General features: G+C 47.1%; 1 protein-coding gene across 3 annotated transcripts in view; it reads left to right on the top strand.

Annotated features, from left to right (window-relative positions):
* The first annotated feature begins 10,375 nt into the window (after positions 1-10,375).
* The window catches only part of GCM1 (glial cells missing transcription factor 1), a 540,509-nt gene continuing 528,825 nt past the window's right edge, over positions 10,376-22,059 (top strand). Inside the window, exon 1 of one of the 3 annotated variants that reach the window (XM_069606128.1) lies at positions 10,376-10,511. The gene's annotated coding sequence lies outside the window, so the exon portion shown is untranslated. The remainder of the gene's footprint in view (positions 10,512-22,059) is intronic. The other 2 variants (XM_069606126.1, XM_069606127.1) reach the window with 2 other exon arrangements.

Genomic DNA, 22,059 nt, shown 5'->3' with positions numbered 1-22,059 from the left:
TTGTTGAGTCCTAGCCTGTGTGCTCTCTGACCTGGACAGCAGGAGCAGTTCAAATACTGCAAAAAGAGCAAATATTAGTACACACGAATTAAGGCTGCAAGTGGCTCACTGTTTGTGTAGGTTCAACTGTGGGATGGCTGTGGGTTCTGGGTTAGCAGCATGGGAATGCTAATGACATACGGGGGCTGCATATGGCTTTTGCATGCAGCATCATTTGTTGCGGCCGCACATGGCTGGGTGACATGCAGCGTTAGTTAGAGGCTGCACATGACTAATTTGCAAACGCATGAAGGTCCGTGGGTCTGTGGTCCTCAGCGTGTCAGGCTGAAGTTGTCTGTAATCAGGACAGCCTGTACGCCGTCCTAGTAATGCTTGAGCTGCCTATGAGGGCCGGGTTAGGTGTGCAGATTAATGCATGATTGCCTAAAGCTTGCAGCAGCAGGTGCAGTACTTAGCTTATGGGGAGCAGGGGCCTGTTTTCGGGTGGGGCTGGGCCCCTTGCGCATATCCCCCTGCTTCCCCACTGTCTCTTAGAGTGCTGCAGCACTTATCCTAGCTTTGTGATGGGCCGGGATTGTGATCCTGTGGGGCGTGGCCCCTCGCATGTATCCCTGTGGTCGGAGCTGCTCAGCGTGCTTCTTGCCTGGGTGGAATCTCAAGCACAAGCCCTGTGCTTTGCTTGGCGTGCATGTGCACCAACATGCCACTCCCAATGTGGCTTGTTTCTTGTAGTCCCTGACCCTGGGGCTGCTGGGAATTGTGGTTTTGTAGGCTTTTGTCCTGCAATGAGGGCAGAGAAGCCTTCGATAAGGCTTGATAGTTTTGAAACACTTTTGTCTTTGGTTTGTCTTTTGGCTTGGGTGATTTACTTCATGAGCCTTCATTCCCCATTGCACTCGCACCACAGACACTCTGGCCTCCGGCCCTGACAAGAGTAGTCAAAAATCCACACTTTGCAATAGTTACACAATCCTAGAAACATTAGCATTTATTTCACTGTGGTAAGTTGTGGTGTGTTTTATACTGCAGTTTCTCTCTCTCTCTGGGATCACCCTTTTTGCTGCTGTGGATATAATTTGTCATAAGTATAACAATTCCTTCTGACAATACTGCATTTTTTCTTTGTACTCCTTTTCTGCAAATAATGTCAACCGTGTCACTGAGTCCTCTCTACACTGCTCTTCAGTGTTACTACACACTAGGAGGTCATCTATGTACTGAATGATGGTGCTCTGAACATGTATGTTACCTAAATCCATATGCAGCACTCAGTTAAAAATACTGGGGACTCACAGTACCTCTGAGGAAGCCTTGTGTGTTGAAATCGCTGTCAGCCATTCGCAAACGCGGTTGGATACTGAGACTCACGGTGCAATGGGATAGAGAAAAAAGCATTTTTCAAATAAATTACAGTAAAATATCAGGCCTTTGTGGGTATGTTACAAAGGATAATGGTGGGATTAGGTACACCCAGGAATTCTACCTCTACAATGTTATTCAAAAAGCAGGGATCCTGTATCATTCTCCAACTTGAACCCTTACATTTCTTTACAGGGTATTTAGCCGTGTTGCAGCGGCATTCTGATGGTACTGTTATGTCCTGCTGCCATAAAGCCACAATGGTGTCATAAATCCCTTCATCTGCCTCTCTGGATAATGCGTATTGTCGTACACTAGGAAATACTGCACCCTGATTCAGCTTTATATGAACAGCCCCTATGCTCTTCAATACACCTACATAATGGGGGTACTAGTCCACAAGGTGCTGGGTACTTTTGCCATGTCTTCCTGTAAGTGAGAGGGTACTGGTCTAGCAATCAGTGTAGTGTGCAGTACTTCTCTGTACTTCCCCATTACCTGACAAGGGATACATATTTCTAAAATAATTTCTCCATCATTGCCAACATCTTTGAACAACTCATCAGACAACCCCCTTAATGGCTTGGTGGGATCTATACACAAAACTGTACACCACTCACCTCCTTCCTCGTCAGTGCCTAACAGTACAATCTTATCTTTTTTTATTATTACTGCTTCCAGATATAGTGTGAGGATGGTACCTGGAGTCTGCTGGCCTAAACAAAAACTCCACTGGCACGCTCAACATTTTGACTTTCATTCCTGGCACCCACCACACCAACAATGTAACTCCATACAGGAACAAACCTGAATGTATAGGCATCTCTCTGTTAGTGCCATCACTATAAAGTGCTTGCATTATTGCAGTGGCCCTAGCATGATATAGTTCTAGGGTAGAGCACACTACACCATCCTCAGTAAATGCAATAGTCATGTTTAGCTTGCTCAGAAGGTCCCTACCTATTGGGTTCACAGGTGTATCTTTTGAAAATAATAACAGAGCTAACACCTCTTGGGTACCTACCTTGATGGGTAAGTCCTCTGGAAACAGAACCAACATTATTGCCCCAGAGAACTCCAGCATTCCATTACTCTATCTGATAAGTGAAGGTGCCTTTCCTTAATACAGGACTTTGTAGCTCCTGTGTCTACCATAAAGTTGAATGTTTTACTATCTATCCTCACACCTACCCGGGGTTCCTCTTCCAGGTCGGCAGTGACTGAAAGGAATGGGCATTTCAGGGCTCTCTGTGGGGTGCCCTATTGGAGATAGGTGTTCAACCCCAGAAGTAGAAATGCACTCCCTCCTATTAAGCTCACTCCAGTGTAATGGGTTACCGTACCATGTGGCAGGGTGTCCTTATCCCAGGGCTGAGATGGGGACTGTAGGGCTTGCTGCTGCACATATGCCTCTATGGAATTCAGACCTGGGTTCTGCGTTTTCTGGTGTGGAAGTGTTGGATACTGATACTGAAGTGATTGTCCAGGTTTAGGTGCTTGTGGGTGGTCTGGGGGCATCATCTTTGATGGCGGATGGTATCTAAGCACAAACCCGGGTCCACTAGGATAAGCGTGGGGGTCATAAGAATGTACTGGTCTGCCCAAACCCTCTCTTGCTGTGTCCTGTCCTGCCGCAGGTTCAACACAGTCCTGGGTTCCGCAAACCTCGACCTAATTCATCTCCTTGTCCTCCCTGGAAACCTCCTCTTCCCCTCTGATAACTTCCCAAGTCCCTTCTATTGGATGGGTATCCTTGGTAACCTTACATCCATTCCGGTGCTTGCCTTGTATCCTGCTGCCCCTCGGTGGAGCTGGTAATCAGCGCTTCTGCTACACTTAACTTCACCAACTTATTCGACACTAACTTCGCATCAGCCTTCTGTGGCTGCTCTGCTGCTTCCTTTTCCTTCTCCTGCGTTGTCCTACAATGATGCACTATTATTGCCTGGATTTCAGCCCATCCCTTCACTTCAATCTGTACTACCTTATGTAAATCATTTCGCACATCCTTGGAGAGTCCCTTCCGTAGCATATGATATAATTTCCTGAACCTGGTTTATATACAATGCGGGGTCTTCATTTAACTTCATAGTATGAGTCATAATCGAATTAATATCTGGTGTGTCTGGGTTTGCTGACCTAAACACACTCCATAGTACCACTAGACAGTCATTAAAGTGAGCTCCATCATGATTGTCATTATTCATCTGTATCCCTGGGTATCCCGTCTTCCTCCATTGTCATCTGCCTGCTCTCCTAGCAGCGCAGCAAATAAACATTTAATGTCCCCCCACTACCAATGAAATCCCTGTGGGCTGTTTTTCTAGTGCATATATCCATTTGCCTGCCCCTGCTGTGAGTGAGGGTAGTGCCTTCATTAAATGTTTTCTTTCCATGTGTGGCCAATGGACATATTGTTCCCTCCCATGTCCTTTGTGTAGTAACGGAAGCTGTGTTCCTGACTGTTTATCCTGTATGGTTCTCCCTCCTCTCTTGCCTTTTCCTACTACCATATGACCAGGTCCTGTCCTAAGCCTCGACCCCCAGAGGCTCTATACCCTCATTGTTGGTACTGATGGCATCTCAGCCTCCTCATTCTCCCCTGCTCCTCATCTGAAGCCCACTCATCTTCCTCCTTGGCAACCGCTGCCACTTTAGCCATTCGAGTTGAGTCATAATCTACACTGATGGCACAAAATGGACCCTCTGGATAACCGCCAGCATTGGGGTTATCTTCGCTTGCGGCTACCTGCATGTCCATAATTGCACTCCTATCAATTACACACAGAATTACACCTGCTATCCATTTGTCTGCACCTATTATCACTCAGTCCCTCCTCCTGCCCCTCCGCTGCTCGCACCAGCTCTGCCCCTGTTCAGTGGAGCACTGTTTTTAATTCTTTCAGCACCCTATTTTCTACCTCCATAACCAATGGGTCTCGTGCAGCATTAGCCACTGAGTCGTGTGTGGCATTCGCATTAGCAGAGGGAGCTTCCTACCTTGGTGCGTGTTGGAGTAAATACTGGGGGTTGGTATAACCTGCTGTGGATTGTAAGAGGAAACACCCATATGAAGGCGGGCCATGGGGATAACATAAGGTCTAGGTGCTACCGCCTTGTACTCTTTTTGTTCCTATGGGGCCTCTTCTAAATCCTTGACCATTCTCCAGAGTTCCAGGGCATCCTGCCTACTTCTCAACGTTCTCCCTTTATACTTCGCAGGCAAATACATGCACATATGTCCCAACACATCCCTGTTATTTGAGCCATGTTCGGGCCACAGCTTGTACATTCCCCCTTTTGTATCTGTGACATACTCACAATGGTATTTGCAAATCTTTTTCTGGATGTACAGTACATATATACTAGTGGGGTACTCATAACTCTTGCCACTACTCGCCATACAAAAAGTACTTATTTCTCAGATAGCTGATCCAGAGGCACCATTGTCCCTTGTTGACACACACATAAGCTCACCACCACACACCCCTATTCATACAACTGGGTAACCATCGCCCTATACACACATTAAATCAGACTTAATAGCAAAAACATGATAAAAACAAAAACACACTTATTTACACAACGGTTTAGACCCTTCCCCTGTCTCCTTGTCTCGAGATGAGGGAATTTGCCCTCTTCACACCCCCTGGGGCCGTGCAGAGGGATCCCTGGCCCTCTATAGAATTGCAGTGCTGTCTTTCCTCTTGTCTTTCCACTTGTATGAGGGAATCCATTTTCCTCGCTTCTCTTTTATCACTGTTATACTACTTGGGGCACCCACCTTAGGTTCTACCGAGTGCCTCCGATATAGGGTCCCCTACAATTTGCCTGCACAGCTGGGTGCAGCACCCCACTCCAAAGAACAGGCAGGCCTTCTGTCAACGCACTGCCTGCAAGCCTCCTCAAATCGTGCATGTGGGTTTGGTCACTGCAGATGGGCCCTGCTTCCCAGGATGCACGGCGGGGAGACCCCTAGCCTCACTGAGAGTCTGGGATCATGTCGGGATCACCAATTTTGTAGGGTGAATGGCCCAAACCCCAAACGATGAAAACAATCTGAAACAGGCCAAATAATTGATGCACCATTAGCAAGGAATCAAAGATTATTTATTTATTACATGTAAAAGTATCAGATGGTCCTGTAGAACCGAAATAACATGGAGCTTGCCCCGCCCAAAGAGGTTACATCTTTTATAATGGAAACCAGCAAATTAACAGAACTATGCATGGTCCTTCACTGCCCATTGGCTAACACCACTACACAATTCTAATTATCCCCTATAGTGCATTACCCTATCGGTCACACATTATCTAAACACATTCCCCTAAATATGTGGCCTACTACATCGTATCTATGAAACTTAAGAGTAGATCAACTGCCGGGTACATTGTCATCATAATGCATTTCTTTAACAAGTAAAATATGCTTGACCATCATTTTTTGTGCACCCCTCTGTCGGATACTGATCAAAGTGTGAAAAGCAAGCCAACTCTGCTTTGATAATACTATGGCCCTTCTCATTATACCAGACACTGCAGCACACACAAACAGCTTCCTGACCTTGTAGATCACTTCTGCTCCTCCCATCCCAAATCACGGTAGTGCCCAAGCACGTCTCCCCCATTATCTCTCTGGGAACCCAGCTGCCCATGGCTGACATGATCGGCGCACCACTCTTATGTCTGAATGTCACTTATTTATTCATCCTTAGAGTGCAACGCCTGCCGATCAGATAGGGTGACCTCAGGGCCGGTCTTACACCAGATTGCACCCCAGGCAGGAATGATTGTTGAAGCTCCTGTCCCCAATATAAAATGACAACATAAATTGGGGGCAGATCAGCACAGACCCTCTAACTATAGTATTTTGGGGGCTTGATTCCAGGTGGGCTATGATTAGAAATCATAAACTAATTACACCTGCATAATGTTCCCTGCAGAATATTCCTACCATACAATGCATAATTTACCAACATAAATATGTCAATAATTCTCTTGAACACTGGTTATAAAAGGAGGCATGTTAGTATGATTTCAATTCTACAGTTCACTGTACAAATATGGCTCCTGCACCAACTAAACGTAAGGATAGTAAGATGGAGAGAGGTAAAAGGTATGAGTAAATCGTATTGCTTGGCAATACTCTGATACAAGCGTCCTCGCAGGTGTTTGGTGGGGGCAATGCCCACATGCCCTTACAACGCACAGTCATTTACAAAAGGAATGCCACCGAGTTCTTGGTTGAGGGGGTGCACACTGCGAGCCTACTTAGCAGACTTCTGCAAAGAGGTTCTATACCAGCGACTATGTCAGCATTTTCAAACACGACAAAGGAGGGTTTCTGTGCTATAAATGAAGTTGTTTTAATGCATACGTACACACATGCTTCCAATCACTGCATCACTAACTAGTCACCCAAACATTGGTTTCAGTCCGATATGCCTCACGCTGCATTTAATGGTCGTCTTCCTATCCTGCTGTCCAGTCAGAGCCTTGCTTCCATTTTCAAACTCCCTGCCACTTCTTGCACTACTTGATGTCCAAATGTGTAGCTGCCATGTCAGCCACTTAGAGCCATTCCTGGCTTTTCTCTTTGCATGATTGGATTTGTTGTTTCATGTTTCCCCTGCTAAGTATGGGCCTACAAATTCCAGCATGCAAAGTCAAAAGCAAAAACAGGCTCGTGGTATCGGGCACGATATGGCACCACTTGACAGCTATGCAAGTGTTCATCGAAAACTTATGCCCCTGGCACATTTTGCGACTGCTCTTCACACTCTGCTATGCCCAGCCGTGTGCTTTTAAATGCTCCTGTAGCAGATGTGTTACCATGTGTGGGTTTTTAGGTAAACTAAAGTATGTCTGTGCCCTATATTTTTAAGAAGATTGTCCGTAATTTCTGCGAACACCCCACGGTGCCCACAGTATTGAGACTTTCACCAAATGGTTATTTTCTTAAGTCCTATCAGTTTAAATTCTGGTTCTTAGGGTTTTCAATTCCTGTTATACATGCATGATAGGACATATTCTAGAAGCCACAGAGATCTCAGTTAAGTGCCACGAGACGAGTGACTATGCATGTTCAACCCGACGGGGAGCCAGTTCTGCTCCCCAGACACACATGTGGTCTGGTTCTCCATCCCGAGTCGCCCCAATGCGTTTTACTCCTATGCCACAGGCATCCCTGGGTGTCTGAAGGTTCAGCATAAGGGCCTGAGTTTCAAAGTGCGTGTAGCGCACGTTTGTCTGTGTGTTAGTGTGTGTGTGTGTGTGTGTGTGTGTGGGCAATGCCTGTCTGTGCATCAGGTCATATATCTTTCAAATGGCAAATTTAACTTACAGGATTAAAAGTACTTCTTTTAATCCTGCGAGTTCATTTTTCCTCCCATTCACACCTCGTTCACACTCCCATTCACACCTGCTGGCGGTGGCGCCCCCCTGGAGACTGGCACATTAAGCAGCTGCCTGCATGGCCTGATGCAAAGACCGGCCCTGGATGACCGCTCTTCAGATGAGGGAAGTAGTGCTCTAAATCTTCACCAAGCATCTTGGCATCACAAAACCCTATGCCCTGTTCACATGAATTTAACCTTCAAAAGGCGCCTCCCTATCCTTACACCCTGAACCCAACATTCCCTTTCCAGCTCCTCCGAGCTCTGCTTCTGGTCTCAATTGTTATCAACACAGCTGTTTGTGACCTTTACATCATCATTTCTCTTGAACTGGACACAGACACAGTCTCACGTGGAGCCTGTTTCTTATACATTAAAAAGTGCATCCTGTAACAGGCACTAAAATCCAACATTTGTTAATGCCACCCAACATGTACTTGCATGGCATGGTGCGTGGCATTAACATGAATCCCTATGGTTTCCTCCTGTTTTTTTTATGCAGGTGTAATCCATAGGAATTCCAGCACCATCGAATGTGTGAAAATTCAATGCAGATGTAGATGCAATGGGTCTCATTTTGGAGTTCCGTCGTATTTTGGCAGTGAGGACCTGTATGTTTACACTTTTGTGCACCGGGGTCCTGCCGCTGAATTTCCCTCATTTACACGGCAGAGTGCAAAAGGGGAGGAAAAAAGGCGGGTTGCATGCTTGTACGCCGCCCCTTTTGCACTTCACCTTGCAAATTGAGTAAACGCTGCCTAAACATGGCAGGCAGCACTTATAGTGTATTCCAATGGAGCCTGCCTAGTTTTTGGTGGTGCAAAAAGCCAAAGTACTTCATAGAAAATGCCCCAGCATTTGCGCTGGCATGAAAATCCACATATGGTTCCGCCCCCTCCTCCATACAAATGAATTAAAGAATGGAATACTGTAATTGAAATGCATAAAAGCCTTATGACGCGGTGTCATGCATTTCATTTAAGGTACTACCAGAGCAATATGAGCTCCCATGTGATTTATAGAACAGAGCTGCTGGGGGAAGTGGCAGTGGACTTTACGGTACATGCCCTCTTTCCTCCGTATGATGGTATAAACATGGCACGGATTATAATTTACTATAAATTACGATCTGGTCATTTGTTTGTGTTGAGGAAAATAACCCCCTTTTTAGGTCATGTTGCAAAATTATGTAAATTGCTCAGAGGGGATCAGTAGTAACATGTACACCAGCACTCAAACAGGTGCCTTTCGTGCAATTTTCATTCTCCCTTTGTGCTGTGAAGTGCAAAGGAAGGTGTACAATGCTGATGAAATTGCCTTTATGCCTCCCTTTTGCACTTTGCAGTGGAAACTAAGTAAACGCTGCTAGCTACTTGCACATGTCAGGCAGTGTTTACAATGGATTGCTATGGAATCTGCTTGCAGGCGAAAAACCAAGTGGCTTTTTGGAGGCCAAAGGGAAAAGGGAGGCTCAAATGTAACTCCTGTTCCGTGCCCCACCCACCTTCAAAAACCACAAAGATGCCCCAGAGTGTAAGTGGCTTGGAAATGAGCTCCAGTGTCTCTGTAAAAACTGTGATCTCGATAGGCAGCTAATTAATCATAATGTGTGATGAGCTTCACTGGATTGCCATTTATTTTGCTGTGCAGGTTACAGTGGAACCTTAGTTTTGTGTTTGGTTTTGCCATGGCAATATTGGGTTCCATGTGTTATAATCCTGGCAAAAATGGCCGTGGACCTAAAATATCACAGCACAAAAACCGTGGTTTTGCTGCCGCAATCCATGTAAAGGATGCGGGGGACAGCCCCGCAACCCCCGGACCCATTATACCATTTAAGGAGAGCGGGGGACACCCCCGCAAAACCCGCTCCCCTTAAATGGTGTAATGGGGTACACCTTTAACGGGTCACACCACAGCATTTTTGACGCGATTTTTTGGACAGGTGACATTTTTGCCGCGATGTTATCACTGCATACCCAATATTGCTATAGCTAATGATTTTAGAGACTGGAACCTTGTTTCTGGATATCGGTTATATTTTGCCTTTTTCTGTATCAAGATCCACTGCTCTGCTTTTCTTTATGTGGATTTACTGAGCCATATTTCTTTATCCAGTCGTTTTTTTCTGCGAATGTGCTTAGGGATTCCTTTCTTCTGAATCTGGTCATAGGTTTTTGGTATGTTATTTTGGTTGCTTGTATAGCACTTTACACCACTGCCAGTTAAATGCGCGGTCTAAGACCTTATTTCCGTATCTGGCTATACTGTTATTTTTCATTGGTAGCATGGATAACCCTTTGCTGTGGTGCCTTTTCAAAGCACTAACAATGTTTCTGTTTATCTGTCTGCTTCGGCAGGGTTTCCATAAGTGGGTATTCGCGGATCCTCTGCACTCACCTGGGAGGATGATTTCTGTCCAGTGTGTCTCTTATGCAGTGGCATGTGACATACCAAAACAAACAGTACACGGAAGTACAGAAAGAACACACCCCGATTTAGAAAGAGGACTCCGCGCCGCATGTTCGTCTTCTGAACATTGGTTTTTCTATTAATTATGAAAGAGTTTTGTGCAGCCCGTCTTTCTGGTTTTCTCCAATAAAAAAAAAGTCTTACTTGATGACGCGAAGGAGCGTGTCGCTGCAGGAGGTTACATCTCAAAAGCAAACTAAAGTTGTTCTCAGCACTCCGATGTAAAGGACAGAACTTCTGAGAAGAAACACTCCCGCGGCCCATTCGTATGAAACGATTCTTAAGGTAAAAATAAAATTGCAAGTGTGCAAAGGGGACTGATTGAGAACTCAGAGCCATCCAAGTACGTCCGTGCTCAGAACCAAAACAAAAACATGACGCACTTCAACTGTATTCTGATATGGTGTGTGAGAAGCATGCATTCTAGTGATACTGGCACATGCGATCTGTGAGAAGACTGAGACACGTGTTTGAGCGATGTCGTGGCTTAATGACCTACGGTATGAATGAGTATTGCAGTTTCCATCAGACTTATAATGGATTCATGGGCTTTATAACAGGCATGCTTCAAGCCAGTGCTTTAAATGGGCCGCCGGTTCTAACCTGCACATCTAATTTTTGTCAAAATTGACTACCAAGAATTCACCAAGCGAAATGAGAGTACTGGAACTTACCTAACTTGTGCAATGATGAAGGACTAACTGCCTCCAGCCTTTGCTGTGGGTAGGTGGACCTGCTCCGTTCTACTTTCCCAACCACCTTGAATGTCCCATCCTGTCTCCTCCCCACCCCACTCTGAAGGACCAAGGGAGACATGAGGGTCCGGCAATGCATGTTTTAGGACATGTATGCAGGATCTGCAGTGCCTTTTGAATGAACGTTTAGATGGTTGAAACTGTGGTGCGACATTTCATAATGAAAGCCGACTGAAAGCCCACACACAGCTCCGTTTGCCTAACACATCCGTGGATTCTTCTGATGAAAACAGAGTCATTAAACCGAGTCACAAAAAATATAACTCCCTTTTTAAAGCTTAGTGTTCCTCCATGAAGTGTGCTACTCTGAAAAACACAGGGTGTGCTTTTATGAGGAAATTACATTTTTCTTAATACCATTATAACAACAAGCTGATTGAATTAATCTTTATTTCGAAGCTGGAAGCTCCACAAAAGACAAAATAAAATACAAATATAACAATTGAAAATACATTAAGAACAATACAATAACAATCCATAAAATGTATGTCAGTGCAAACACAGTCTTTTGGGCAAATTGCATGCAAGTAGCTGTATTGTGGCTTCTAAAAACATATACACTGCCGCTGCTACCTCGCAAGATGGCAGAAAGAGTATAAGTCGCAATTGCCTCTTTAATCAACCTGCAATTTGACTTCCTTGAAACTGGTATTAAAAATGTTCTTGTAGGTTCGTAAAAGAGTGGGCAGAGAAACAAGAAATGGGCCATCCCGTTAAATAAAATCACAGTCCAAGGCCAGCAGATTGTTTCCGTGTCCGTGCAATTTGCACCTGAACCTTTAATCAATAGCAAAAAACGGCTAGTCCTCAGGTGGAGCAAAATGCTTCTTATTCCCTTACAGTGAAACTAATGCATACAATCAGCATTTAGCCCACTGCAGCTGTAATCATAATACCTGGAGACCAACTCATTATTTACCTCAATGCAGCCATGAAAATCCCTTCGATGCTCCATGTTTTTTTTCCGCACCAGTTCAACATTGGCTCTAGAGATACTTGCTGGGGCAGCATAGGGACCCAACAAGTAACGACTCCCAAATATTTTCCTTAGTTATTCATCCAACCAATATTCCTGCAGATGTCCAAGGATATCAGTTCTTGAAGGATCTCATGTGTTAAATGAGTCTCGGTTTGTGACCATATTCTCATCCAGAACAACAGAGGTTTTAAACTTAAAATGTCAACTATGTAATCCAAGCTTAATTCTTGGTGGAGCAGATAAGTAGAGGTGCTCTTTGCAGCCCCCAAAATATTTCGCAAGACGTTCGTTTCTTCAGCCTGAATTGATTGAATAGAGAAGCACAGGCCCCTCACTTCTGCAACGTAAATAAATGACGCAACAGGCTTGGCCTGATAAATATCAAGAGTTGGCTTAATAGTTAACCCACCCATCTCATACCAAATCTATTTGGCGCACCACAAGCCTGGGATAATGTTTACGTTGCTTCAGCGATATAGTCAATCCAGTTTGCCATGCTATTAAATGTCACCCCTAGGTAAGTGAATTTTTCCACCCAGCCACATTTTCGTCCGGAAGTGAAAATAGGGATAAGTGTGTGGGCTGCCAGCCGACACACATAACTCGAGATTTCTTTATGTTTACTGACAGATCTCTGCTCTCAATTTATTTAGCATAGACATGGACAAGCTTCTGTAATGGTAATGGAGTTCGTGCCAGCAAAACTGCATTGTCGGCATACGACAGCACAGTTATGTTTCTCCTCCCAACTCTTGATGTATCCTTTGTGGCTTTATTTAGCTCTTTCGCCAAATTGCAGACATAGAGGTTAAACAGTAAAGGGGCAGGACACACCATTGCCTGACCCGCATAAAATATCAAATGGTGGTGATAGTGTTCCTTCATTGCCCGACCTCACTGCTGCTTTTAGGCCTGTGTGTAGGGAAATCAGTATTTTCAAGATAGGTGCTGGCAAACCCATGGAATGTAATATGTTCCACAGCTTTTTGCGATTTACCCTATCAAAAGCTTGGCTGGGATCCATAAATCCCAGATAGATTGGGCAGCCGTAGCCTTTAGTATACTGGTCTAGGATCAAACTAAGGTTCAGGACTTGCTCCACTGTATCGACCCCTGCCCTGAAACCTTATTGCTCCTCAGACAGTATGCGATTTCTTTCACCCAATTGGCTATACAGAGATACACCCCCTTACCTAACGATTTTGTCGTGGCATCAATCAGTGATATTGGCTGGTAAAAGCTTGGATCTAATGTATCTCCTTTTATAAAGATTGGAATTATTATGGATTCCTTCCAGCTATCAGGAAATATGTTTCTAGCCACCAATGCGTTAAAGATTTTAGTAAACACAGGTACCCATATCTGATGTTCCTTCCTGAATATATCCGTCACCACCTGGTCGGGACCAGGAGCCTTTCCAGGAGGGATGGAAAATAAGGCTTCCTTTATTTTGTCACCCTGGAACTCAAGGGATGATCGATTGTTTATAACATAGGTTAAGTATAGACAGCTATCTGTTCCTACATCACTTCTATCTCCCCTGCGACCGAATTACCTTGAAATGTGGTCGGTCCAGGCTAGTAGGGAATTCATTCGAATTGCCTCTGGGGTTGGGGGCGGGGACACGACCCGACCAATCTATCTTTCAAAAATCGCCTCTGTTAATTTTTTTGGTTGCCTCTTCCAATTGTTGCCAGTGTTTAATCTTCCACTCCTCTTTGGGATTTTTAGGGTGTTCCTATATAGAAGACTTGCTTTACCCATATCAGCATTATTTCGGTGTGGGCCCTTTGCAATTCTCAAAAGCATGGACTTCAAGCTTCTACAGTCTTTATTGTGGCAATAAGACCCGAGGCGGCAGGCCAATACCGCCCCAGGTATTAACGAAGCCCCCGGGCATTACCTGCGGCGGCATTGGCCCGTGCCGAGGGTCTTATTGCCATTAGTACCCCGGCCAGTTGGATCGGGGTGCTAAGGGCATTTTTTTCTGTTCCAAAACATGTTTCGGAACAGAAAAGAAAAAAGAAAACGGCAAAAAAAATGTCCGCCGCCATGGAAAGGGAAAACGTAGTCCACTTTCCCTTTCCATGGCGGCCATCGGTAGCGGACGCGCTGTGAACAGAAGTGTTCCCAGCGCGTTCGCTTCCAAGACCAGAAGAAAAAAGAAGGTAAGTGGGGTCGGGAGGGTGGAAGGGAGGTGATGGGGAGGAAGAAAAAAAAACGTACTGCGGTCTCCGGCGGGGGACGATGGAAGCCTGCAGCCATGTGGAGGCTTGGAGCGGGGATGGCCCGGCTCCGAGTCTCCACACGGCTTGAGGTTTACATCGTCCCCCGCCGGAGACCGCGGGATAGGAGGTAAGTGGGGTGGGGAGGGAGGAGGGAGGAAAGGCTTGGGGGAAAACAAAATCTTACCTGAGTCCCCGGCGGGGGACGAAGGAAGCCTCCAGCCATGGGGAGGCTCGGAGCGGGGATTGCCCCGTTTCGAGCCTCCTCATTGGCTGAGGGGCTGCCACGTCCCTCGCCGGGAACAGAGTAGCCAGTACGCACAGCGTGGACGGGAATACCGTGTGGTATGGCTCACAAATGAGCCAATCACCACACAGTATTCCTGTTCAGCCGCGCGTGCCGGGTACTAATTTCTTTAAGTGTGGAAAGTATAATGTTGTAAAACAGAGTAGTCATTTCAGGCTTACATTTCTTTGCATTCTGGTACTGGTAGTATTCCCTAAACCTGGGAGAGCCACAGAATGTATCGTTAGGGCCTGAACCAGGGCTGAGCCTGGGGGATTTGGCCTGTCTCTTAGGGACAAGCACAAGCCTAGCCTGGGAAATTATCATGCGAAACAGGGGAGGGGCCTGGTTGGGGGGGGTAAGAAAATGTAGTTGAGGCAAAAAATGAGCTGAGGGGTTTGGGGAGACAATAAAAAGGGTTTAAGGGACAGGAAAATGTCAAAACGGACTGGGGCAAGAAAAGGGGCTAAAGAGGGCAAGAACAGGGGCTGTGGAAAAAATAGGAGCAAAAAAGGAGCTGTGTAAGAAAAGACACTAAACGGGATTGTGGGCAACAAAAGGGGCTAACGGAGTGAGGATCAAGAAAAGGGGCTAATGGGACTGGGGGATCAAGAAAATGGGCAACACAGGCCTGGGGCAGTTAAAAGGGGTGGAGGGGTAACAAAAAGGGCTAAATGGGACTGGGTCAAGAGAAGGGGAAAACAGGTCTAGGGGCAGGTAAAAGGGTTAAGGGGCTACAAAAGGGTTTAAATACGACTGTGGGTCCATAGAACGGGCAACACGGGTCTGGGGCAGCTAAATGGGAACATGGGTCTGGGCGGTCAAGGAAAGGGGCAAAACGGGTCTGGGGAAGGTTAAGGGGCACTACAGGGGGCTAAATGGGACTGGGGCAGCTAAAATGGCTAAGGAACAACAAAAGGAGCTAAATGGGAGGGGCGTGGCTACAGGGCCATGTGAGAGGATGTGTCTACCGTGAAGCTCCTGCTGATCCTGCACAGATACGGAATAAAACAATGAAAATAACGACCCAGGATGGATGGAATTATGACCACCGATTGATGAACACATATGGCATTGGTTGAGCGCTTTTTGGAAACTGCAGGAACAGTGGTCTGCGCGTAACCAGTCTTGCAAAAAGTGTGGTGGCTAAGACGAACAGGATCCAAAATGGCAGCCCGGCATGTACAAAGGGACGAGAGACACAAGTAAGGCATCCGGGTGTAGGCAGCAGCTTGCCAGAGTACCGTAAACATTGTGGAGCCCGTTGAAAATGCTCCAGTCCAGGTTAAAACAGCAAAGACTCTCAGGAACTACACAGAGGCTGCGTAGTGCACCCCCGTGAGAATGGACGTGTGACCCCACCAAAGGGACGATCAGTTGGGAAAAGTGGGCACGTAAGCAGGCGAAGCGGCCCCGGGTGCCGAGAGGACTGCGCACACACAATCAGCATAACATATAGAATTCTCTCCCTCACTGAAGCGCCGGAGAGAGCGCAACGAAATCCTGAAAGGCAACACACACGAAACACACTGGAAACAAAGTATAAAAAGAAGGCTGGGCAGAATGATAAACACGCACATAATGAACAGGCACGAAGCCTCTGGAGTGCATTCCAGGAACACTGACGGTGCTACGAGGTGATAGGATGTCAAGCTCAGGCCACAGCTCACATTCTCCCATATGAGCTATAAGCAAGGCCCACAGACACGAGCTGTCTTCAGGGGGCGTAACATTCGAGACCGGATGCGGCCATAATGGCAGAAGGGCTACAGCAGCAGAGAGCAGCCTGGCTGAACATGGGTATCTGACAGCTAGCCCACTGGTGTGAATAAGGATTGGGGCAGCAATAGAGCAATGGTGAGACGTGGCTGACCCTGAGCAGGCGCTCAGCTGAGGATCAGGAGGCTGAGGCTCCAGCTACTCAGTAGGGAAGCAAAGGAAGGAGGCTGCTGATCCGCCCATGCTATACAGTGGGGAACGGCGGGGATTCCATCACTGCATGAAACAGAGCGAGCAATCATAACCCCATAGATCCGGGGCCGTGCGGGACATTAGAAGTTACACAGGGCCACCAAGATTGCACCCCATGAACGAAATGTTCACATTGTGAGAAGTCTCAACTGCAAGGAAGGGAGCCTGTGTGAATGGCCCACCCCAGCACAAGCAGTAAGGAGCAAGTACCAGATTATACAGGTATTATCCAGGTTGTATCAGCAACCTGCAGCTTGGGCGGACCCCCATTGGTACATTGACAGCTTCCAAACAGACCCAGGCAACAGACGAGCCAGGACAGGCGGTAGGGCCTGAAAGGCTAGCTCCAATCACTGTGAACTGATACGCAAAGCGGCACCAAGATGGCGTCCAAGCTGCCCAAAACAAAAAGGAAACAATCAACAATGGACGCATTTACCAAAACACATCAGTCACCCGAGGGGGCCAGGAACAGGGAAAAGAGCCAACAAACAGACAATGCACCAGCCCCCAATGATCAACAGATCCTAGATGCTATTGCGGACCTGAAAATTGCATGGGAAACCAAGTTGGAGGCAGCCATGGTCGAACTTAAAACAGCACTGGATCTTAAAATTGGAGCGGTGCAAGAGGAGGTAAACTTGCTGAGACAAGACGTAAAGAAAGTAGCGGAACGCACAGGCGAACTGGAGAAGGAAGCAAGCTCAAACACAGCCTCTTGCACATCACATGCCTCGGAGATCCAAATACTGCGACAACAAGTGTGCAACCTGGAAAACAGAGCGGGGGAAGCTGAAGGACAGGCCTGTAAAAACAACATACGCATAGTGGGGCTCCCAGAAGGAGAGGAAGGACCAAACCCCACAGACTACATTGAGACCATGCTGCTGCAAGAAATTGAAAGAGGGGCACTAACCCAGGGGTTCGCGGTGGAGAGAGCGCACAGAGCCCTAACAAGGAAACCACCGCCATGAGGCCGGTAATTGCCAAAATCTTGAATTATTGAGACAGAGAGAAGATCCTGGAATTCTTCCGAAAAGGCGGTTCAATACAGAGGGCAGCCGCAACCATTATGGCGTACCCAGACTATACACTCCTGGTGCAGAGGAAGCGACTGAACTATGGGACTGTGTAGAAAAGGCTGCGAGATGCGAGCTTCAAGTACATGCTGATGTACCTGGCGAAACTCAAAGTGTTTCACAGGAAAAGAGCCCTCTTTTTGGAAACCCCAGAGGAGGCGACAGAATGGCTGGATGTACAGAATTGCCCATCAGGGACAGACACACGGAAGGAGGACGGAACAGAGAAGTGAAGCGGTGGCTCCTGAGGTTGGGGTGCTGTATAAACTAAGACACTGGGACTTGAATATAAGATAGAGTAAAACGTAAACTGAGAAAAGGGCTAGGTCTTTTAAGGAAAAGAATAGTAGCACACATAACATAATGAGCACAAGTGCGGGAAACACAGCGGACTCACTATCACACCCCAATAGTTAGTTTAGATAGTAACCTCCTGCTGAGTTCCTAGTACCGGCAAGCCAAGATAGGACTACATGTGTGATCGCCTGAGATCCAGGGATGGAGCTGGGCAACAGTTGGGGACGGCTAGGGCTGGGGGAGGGAGGGGAGTTGGGAGATTTGCAGTGTTTTTAGTTGGGGAACAAGCTTACACACATGCGCGCCTGGGCTTGAAGCATGATGAGGAGGGACAATGGAGGGGACCGGGTATGATTGAAATATGGGGGACCTTAAGATAGTTACCTGGAATGTCAGGGGCCTCAACAGTTACCTGAAGAGGAACAAGATTATGATGTACCTAAGAAGGCAGAAAATAGATATAGCCCTAATACAGGAAACACATCTCACAAAAGAGAAACGAGGTGATGCAGAGGAAATGGAAGGGGACCATCATAGGTGCAACGTATTCGGCTTATGCCAGAGGGTTGATTACTTTGGTAGCACCACATGTCCTCTTCCAACTGCTACAGACCACAGTGGAGGCGGATGGGAGGATGGTGGCAATAAGGGGATTAATAGAAAATAGAGAAATATGCATTATCAATACATATGCTCTGAATCAAGATATAGTGGCTTACTTCAAGACCCTATATAGCAAAATTAGTCCGTACATGGGAGGTGCGGTGATATGGGGAGGCGACTTTAACTGCACGTTAGACCCAAGGGTAGACAGGTCAGACAGGAAATCAGACAAACCCACCCCTGCTGCCAAAACCTTGCAGTCCCTGTTGGTAGACCCCCGATTAGAGGATATGTGGAGGTTACACCACCCGCACGATAGACAGTATTCACATTATTCTGCCCCACAGAACTTGTACACAAGACTAGACTATGGGCCTCATTAAGAGTATGGAGGCAGCCATGCCCTTAATAAGGGCATGGCTGCCTCCATACCGGGTTCCAGGTCCGGGTTCCTTCAATGAGGAATTACCGGGCCATTCCAACCTTGGAGGACCCAGTAATTCCTCATTGAAAAAACCCATCCCCATTCCCATTTGAGCCCCTATGCTGCAACGTTGAAGCTGCTCACTTTAAATGAAAGTGTTCAAATACACCATAAAAGTGTATATGAACACTTTCCTATACACCACAGTAAGCAGCTCCAACATCCTGCAATGTTGAAGCAGCTCACTTTGGTGTACAGGAATGTATTAATCTGTGTTCTCAGCAGCATTTTCATAAATAACGAATCTATCGTTATTTTACAAAAATGCTGCAGAGATTGGATTGTGCCCGTAACAGCTTAAAACAGGCGCAATCCTCACAGATCACTGTTGTGCTCTACGAGGACGCCCATGCCCACTTAAGAATAGCAGTGGAGCCTGGGTGTCCTCTTTTGGCGCAGTGAATCGTGCTGTTTAGCACCTTCACTGCACCAAGATGAGAATATGGGCCTTACTGTTCCTTAATGTGTCTGTTTGTGCCAAACGTTAAACATTTCCTCAGAAAGTCTACACATCACATGTTTACTACTTCCTAAATATAACTTGAATGTTCCATAGTGAAGCGCTTTTCTAAAAGCACAATGTTGCTTAATGTGCCAATGCATACATCATTTACAGAGACATTCTGCATATTACAATTATCCAACTTCCTAAACATGTGATATAATATGATATGAAGTGGCATTTACAACGCGCCTGTGCACAAGTGTTTTTAGGCGTGACAAGACAAGGAGGAGGAAACAAAGGGAGGACAAAATAACAATCTTACTAGGCTTTGTGTCATTCAGATTGTGCAAGTGTGGGGAAGAAGGAAGGGGAGAAGTGCCATGGGGGAGGGTAAGGCGGAAGTGCAGTTCACTCACAAGTGCAGCCAGCGAGTGACTCAAAGGTGCAGAGAGGACGGACTGTAGTGTTGCAGATACAGACCCTTGAGTGCTGGGGAGCCCGGAGGCAGTGCAAGGGCAACTGGGCATGCAGGAGCCTGGGCCTGAGTCCAGAGAGTGACCGGGTGATCAGTGCGTGGAGCAGTCAGGTGCATCAGCAGGGGAGAGGAAGAAAAAACGCAGAAGCGAAAAGGAAGGTCTTGAGTTTCTTTCGGAACCGGAGGTGGTTCTGCTCAAGTTTGAGGGAGGTAGGGAGGCTGTTCCAGAGGGAGGCCCCAGCCAAGGAAATAGATGTACCCCCAACTCTCTGCTTGGAGAAGCATCTGACCCTCATCGAGTTGGAGGTGGATGAGTGGAGAGCTCGATAAAGAAGATGTTTTGGAAGGGAAAGTTGGAGGTAGAGCAGTGCGAGGCCCCAGAAAGCCTTGTGGATGTTGCAGATGGTCTCGAAGAAGATTGAAGAGTAGAGGCAGGGAATTTCAAAAGAGGCTGTTGCAATAATCCAGCCTAGAAAGGACCAGAGCTCTGGAGACAGTGAGCTTCTGGGAGAAAGTGAGAAAAGGAAGAATACCTCTGAGGCGGGGCAGCTGAAAGTTTGACTTCTTAGAGACGTCAGAGATGTGAGGAGAGAAGGAGAGGGTGGAGTCAAAGATGACACCAAGGTTCTTAGCCTCACAGGAAGGAGCAGGAAGAGGGCCAGGAGGAGAAAGGAGTAGGAGAGATGGCCTCAGACGGGCCAGGAGTGGTAGAGGAGGAAGAGGAGGTAGAAGAAGAGAGGGTGGACAGGATGTCCTGAGTTTTAGAAGTGAAATGAGAGGCTAAGGCCGTGCAGAGGGCCTTTGAAGGGAACAGGAGGGGTAGAGACTGCAGCAGGATTGGCCAACTCCTTGCAGATTTTGAAAAGTGTGTCCGAGCTGCTAGATGCCACAGAGATGCAGACTTGGCTTTAGGCTCCCTTCTTAGAGAGGACAGATAGTCTGTTCTGCCTTTGGAGCAGGCGGCAGGCCAGTTTGTCAAGAGGTAAGCCCGATGCCCTCCACTTCCTCTTCACCACTCTACACTTGCGTTTAAGGGTGGTGAGGTCAGCACCGTACCAAGAGTTGCACTTGGATTTGGGCTTCAAATGGATCCTCATGACAGGGGCAAGGACATCAGAGTGTTAGAGATAAATAGATGAAGGTTAGAGATGGCTGTGTCAGGGTGTAAGTCAGCCAAAGATGCAGGAGGAGCAGAGAAAGTAGCAGTGAAATCCTCAACTGACACACACTTCATGGATCGGATGACTGAGAAGGTACGTGGCAGTGCTGGAGTCGGCTTGAACTGCAGGGAAGAGAGAGAGAGAGGGGAAGAAATGAGAAAGGGATCACTTCAAGAGAGAAGGGGTGAGAGGGTTAGAGGGTTAGAGAAGGGGAGGTCTGAGGAGATCATAACATTCATGGTGTGCCCTGCAGAGTGAGTCGGGCCAGAGGGAAGAATCGAGAGAGAGAGAGAGAGAATCGCAGAAGTCCTGAATAAGGGCTGGTAGCAGCCAGGTGGATGTTCAAGTCACTGAGGAGGAGAAGTTGAGAGGTAAGGAGCGAGGAGAGGTCAGCCCACTCAGAGAGGAAGAGGGCAACCTGGCCATGCGGCCTGTATATAGTGGCCACAGGGAGAGAGAGACCAGGAGAAATAGAGAGCCTGCAGACCAGGTATTCAAAGGAGGAGTAGTGCTGCATTGGAATGATAGAAGCAGGGATCCACTCTGGGAAAATCAAGGCTACAACCCCACTGGAACAGTTGGTTCTGGGTTCGGAGAGGATCTTGTAGCCATCGGAAGGGAGAGTGTCAAAACTTGTGATGAAGCTAGCCGTGAACCAAGTCTCGGTGAGATGAAGTACATCCAAATCAAGCTCTTCCACGAGACGGCAGATGTTAGAGGAGTGTTTGCCAGATGAACGAGAGTTGAGAGTAGCGATGTGGAGCAGGTTGCCACATTTGAAGGACTTCCGGGGAGGGGTACAGTCCAGAAGTACACCCTCAGCAAGTGCTGGAGGTGCCCGAGGATGGGCAGAGGAGGAAGGAAGAGAAGGCATGGTTGTTACGAACTTTCGCTTTCACGGGATTTCTCGCCGCATTTCCTTATGGTGCCGTTGGCGTCACTTAGCAAACATTCAGAGTACTACCCCCAACATGGCCGCTACACTACCTGGCGTCAGTCTAGAGGTTCAGAATGAGATTGAACAGACTCTGCCCATTTGTCACGGAACAGTATTTCCGGCATCCAAAGCAGGAC

This window comes from Ambystoma mexicanum, chromosome 4p, assembly GCF_040938575.1.
Source record: "Ambystoma mexicanum isolate Mex_15411 chromosome 4p, UKY_AmexF1_1, whole genome shotgun sequence".
In the NCBI taxonomy this organism is placed as follows: Eukaryota; Metazoa; Chordata; class Amphibia; order Caudata; family Ambystomatidae; genus Ambystoma; species Ambystoma mexicanum.
This window is presented reverse-complemented; position numbering and strand designations above follow the sequence as displayed.